Source organism: Vidua chalybeata, chromosome 1 (assembly GCF_026979565.1).
Source record: "Vidua chalybeata isolate OUT-0048 chromosome 1, bVidCha1 merged haplotype, whole genome shotgun sequence".
NCBI lineage: Eukaryota > Metazoa > Chordata > Aves > Passeriformes > Viduidae > Vidua > Vidua chalybeata.
In genome coordinates, this window is record NC_071530.1 from 117,367,514 (window position 1) to 117,372,815 (window position 5,302).

Below are 5,302 nucleotides of genomic sequence, written 5' to 3' on the forward strand. Positions count from 1 at the left end.
TTTTTTTGGTCTGATTTTTCAATACGGTGAAGGTGTTACAATGGTTGCTTTCTAACTTGCTAATGGAGGAATCGGTGGAACCCCTTTTCTGTTCCTGATGCCTCCTCCTTTGTGCCATTTTTTGTTTTCCCATGATCCAAACTGAGCCAGTTCAAGCCATTTTCTGCTGCTTTAAGCGTTGGCCTGTTCTCTGTGATGTTAGATGTTTAGAAGGGAGATGGTGGGAGGGTAAAACAGAGATTTGTTCTTTCAGAAGCAGGTACCCACTGTTGAATAGGCTTACCTGCACTACAGCTACACACCTGGGGTTGGTGAGCCAGAGATGCAGCAGAATATTTAAAAGTGGGAAAAGCTTTCCAGGGGAAAAAAAACCAAAACAAATTCTGTTTCCATTGTAAGATTTTGGTAGTGTTCAAGTGAGATATGATGTTGTCACATACTTAGTGATGTGAGGAGGAGGGAGGAAATGCTGAGTATTCTCCATTTTGATTATTCTTCCAGTCTGAGGAGGCCTAAGAGTTGTCATAGAAAGATGCTGTGGAAAAGCTTGTCCTACCAACATAAGTGGGAAAAACTAAGATTTTAAGTTTGATCACCTTTGAGTGTCTGACTTTGTAACATCAGCATGTTTCATGTAGTATTTTTGATAATTGACAGGAATAATTTTTGTCAGTTGAACGTGCACATTGCTTGCTTAAGGAAAACCTGAGCACTACGTTATTTTGAGGGACTTGGATTGAGAAAAAGTCAATATTCATAACTAGACAAATTTTACTTCTTCAGGTACTTTTTTATTCTGTACTTAATTTATGAAGTACTTCTCTACATCCTCTTTCTGTGGTTTTTTTTTTTTTTTTCCTTTTTGGCTACTCTGGCAGTTTCAGTGTTCACTATCTGCAGAATGTAGATGCAAAAGCTGCTTGCCAAAATTATTCTTATTCCAGACAAATCTATGGCACTAAACAAAAGATAATATTGAGGTCAAGTGCAAATAATGTAATATTTAGGAGGAAGCATCTTAAATATTTTTCATTGTTTAGTCCAAGTTCTATTTTGAAGTTGCTTTCTATTTCAAAGGAGAATTAGCACACTCAAAATGTATTTACAGAATGGGTCACATTGGAAGGGACCACAGTGGGGACATCTGGTCCAACCTCCCTGTGCAAGCAGGGTTATCCTAGAAAATTCCTTATGAAATCAGTGCATTTTTCCTAGCTGAACCTGAGCTGAAGCACAACAGTGTTTTGAAATCTGTAAGTCGCAGTTACCTTAATTTTTCAAAATTACTGGTGACTTTCACCAGGAAGATTTCTGATTCGAGTGCAGTGAAAATCCAGTGGAGACAGTCTTTGAATTTTCTCCAACACTTTTTTAAAAATGAATAATTCTAGGCATTCAAAGGCAAACCCCCTTTAGGAGTGGCTTTTCAAAGCCATTTCTACTAATTTTTTCTATTTAGTTAAGGAAATACACAGATTTTGAATGTCTTGTTTATCCTTTTGTTGGGTGAAGATCCATGTAATTTACTGGTAAGTTAAGAGAGATTAAGAGAGTGGTTCTTTCCCATCTAGGTGTAGCAAACTTGGTTTCAATTTTGTGGTGTTTTTTTTTTTTGTTTTGTTTTGGTTTTTTTTTGTTGTTGTTTTTTTGGGGTTTTTTTTGGTTTGTTTGTTTGTTTTTTTTGTTTTGTTTTGTTTGTACCATTACAGCGTGGTGACATAGATGAGTTCTTTAACATGGGAGTTGACCATTGGATCTTACTTTAATATGTTTGAAAGTTTCCTCAAAAGCAACCTGTTCACATCCTTTGTTGTTCTATTTTCCACCTGACACGTTTAGTGTAGTTCAGCATGGGAGAGGAAAGAATTTCTGTGGGTCATAGGAATTCTAATTAGTTTGGTCTCATATACAAAATACTGGTGTACAGCTGGCAGACTTTCCTCAAAGCATCTGTTCTATACTGTCTGTTCTATTTTACATATTTTAATAAAGTGCATTTTAATATGATGAATATGAACTTTCAGTTCACAAATTTAAATTTGTATCTAGTCCAGGCTTTCAGCAGTATTTCTCTTATAATAATATGAAGCATTCTTATTAATGATACTGTCAATGTCCAGGGTTCTTTAAGCAAAATAATAATAAAATTTGCTGCTTATTAATATTAGGAGGTGCCTAATGTTTGTGTTATCTGTTATTTTCTCTCTTTGTCCTTCCTGCAAGTGAAAATGCAACAAACAGGAGTCATTGACCAGTTGGATGTCTTCTCCAAACAATTTAGCTATGTGTTTCACAATAAACTTGTTCTGCCACACTGCAGGCAGAGTGCAGATGGGTGGGTCTTCAGGTTCTTCCTCCAGAAGTCTCTTCTTAGTTAAATGCTCAAGAGGCAGAGAATTTCTTGTTCCCATCTGAGTAAACATTCCTTTCCACTTTCCTACCCTTTCTGTGAAAACTCCATGGGGTATGTCTGCCAGCTGTTTCCTTTGGATGTCCATAAGGGAATCCTGGCTTTGGATGCTGTTTTCACAATCTACAGATTGTTTCTTTTTCTGGAGAGAGGAAGTCTTCTGACTGAGTTTAGCTTGTCTCAGTCTGCCTTGTTTGCCCCAATGTAGATAGAAAAATACTGCTTTTATAACTGGATTCATTCCGTCTCCTATGTGGTGTATGCCATTTTTTAAAGTTAACTCTGCATCATTTTCATTCAGAAGGTGGAAACAGAAACAGTATTTAATTGGAATTTAAGGACACAGTAATTAAAATACATGGGTCCACTTTTAAATGTTCTTCTGAAGTTCAGTGCTGGTGATAACCAAAGTGTTAACAGTAAGAGTTTATAACTGTTTGCATATCCTGTGTGCATTTGCACTTGTCATCTTAATTAACATCCATTGCCTGTGAAATTTGTTTGTAACTCTTGAGAAACCTGATTTTTTTTTTTAATTGTTGCTTTGAATTTCATCCACTCTGGGATAACATAACTTTTCATCTGCCTGCACAAGCTAATGTGCATCTTGAGAATGACGTGGATGTTCATGTAAAAAGAAATAAGATACTCTAGATCAATGACTGTATTTAAGTTGAGCTTATGGACTTCCAAATGCACAAGCTCTCTTGATTTGTGCCCTCTTATGTGAAGCATTACACTTTCATCTTGAGCACTGAATTTATGCATCCTTTCTTTCCTGTTCTGCAAACATCTGAAAGAACCTCAGATGTTAAAAAAATAAATCCTCCCTTCATGCTTAGTCCAGGAATAAAATTTTCCAAACTAAGCATTTCAGCAAGTTAAATGGAGGTTTAGCTTTAGTTTGAGCTAAGCTATTACATTTCAGCAAAGAGGTGAGATTAAAGGTTGTGGATCATTCATTACCTACTGTAATTGTATATCTACTGGTTAAAAAAAAAAAAAAAGCTGAAATTTTATTTTGCAAGCATTAATAGATGCAGCTGCTGTTCAGTGTTACCCAAGAATCCTAACAGGATTTGCATCAGTTTGGATTAGCAGCTTTGTGAAATAGATGGTGAGAGGACTGGGATCTCTTCTTCCAGAAATAAAGAATTGTTAAATTGTTAAAATTCAGATGTTTGTGATGTGTGACTGGAATACATTGGATGTTAAATCTGTCCCTCTTCTGTTTTCTGTTTTACCTGGAAAACATGGCTACTAAATTCTTAGCATTTTTTTTTAACTTAAATTGGCTGCCTGTTTGTTTTCAGCTGCTTAACTGATTTGCAGCTCAGTTCTCATGAGATGCTTCACTGGGTCTTGTGAATGTGGTGCTTCATCAGAAAATGTATAAAACTGTATTTAATTTCTTCAAGTTAATGTAATGTAATTGCTATTAACTTGATCTATATTCCATCCAACTTCATATTTGATGATAATGCTTGGTCTTTCAGTTGTATTGATCTTCAATTTCAAGAATACCATATGCAGAACAATTCAGAGAGTTTTTTTAGTTACTGAAATTTATGCTTATTTTAAATGTTAATAAATAACTATCATTATGCTCTTTGGGTTGCTAGTGAGTATTGATGGTTTTTTTGAAAACTGAAAGTCAAAGATGGAGACAGGAATGCTTGTCTTGGGAAGTAGATGAAATGCTGGAATACTGAAGAGAAGTTACAGCTATATGAGATAAAAGATATTAAACAGCCAAGAGAGTTTTGTGAAGTTGGGTCTTCATTCTCATTGCAGTGAAGCTTGACCAATCTTTTGAACAAATAATTAAAATTAAGTACGTTCACACGGTCCAGTTGACTTCCTGAACTTGTCTGCATGCAGCAGGTTTTTTTTTTTTTTTTTTTTTTTTTTTTTTTTTTTTCCATTTATCTCATCTCTTTTGCTTTTTACTTTGCATTATGATTTTGCTCTTGGTCTTATATCAGTTTACAGTCTTACCTTGCTTTCCAGTAAAAAGGTCCCATATTCATCCTTTCTTTTAGTAAGCAGTGTATTTTGCAAGGCTTGGAATGTTAGTTGTGTTCAGAGCATTGGCTGTTCCCCTGTCCCAGGTCATTGCTGCTGCACTAGGCTTAGCCAGCTGATCCCATGGTCAGTAACATTTCTATTCCTACTTAATGTTGGTTACCTGAAGCAGTTACTCAGTTACTAGTTTATTTCTGAGAATTATAGTTGGAGGAAGCTATAGTGATGAGTTGCATCATTTTTATTCTCATACTGATTAAATGACAAGACAATGAAATATGAGCTTTACATTAAAAAAATACTGACGTTTTCCCATACAAGCTATGTTTTGAACACTTTGCAGCTTAACTTTCTATTTAGTTTTCTCTGTGACAAATCTGTCTTAAAGGTGTTCAAGACTTTTTAGGTGGACTGAAAAAGTTTGTAATGCTGCTTTTCTGCAACATTACACCATGATGGAGTTGCTCACTTACTGTCTTTATATCTAAGAGTAAGGTTGCAGCTGAGGAACTTAAGTCTCATTCAGTGAACCTGCCTGCTTGCTTTGTCTGCAACAGAGATTTTACGTGGAAGGATGCCATGATTTTCTGCCTTCTTGTGGTGTTTTTCTCCCATTCCTTGCAATTCAATTAATCACAACTATGGTATGTAAAAGAGCAATGAGCTGTTGTTGTATTTGGTTGAAACAAGTGGGAGGGATAACAGGAAATCTTTCCAAAAAATTGGAAACAGATGAATTGTGTGGTATTTTCAACTATTTTCAACCAACAAAGCCGAAGGTAAAAGGAAGTGGAGGAAATGTTGTCCAGATGTGCAGTTTTGATATACATTTGTATGTAGGTTCAGTATGGAGCTAAGCTTCTCTTA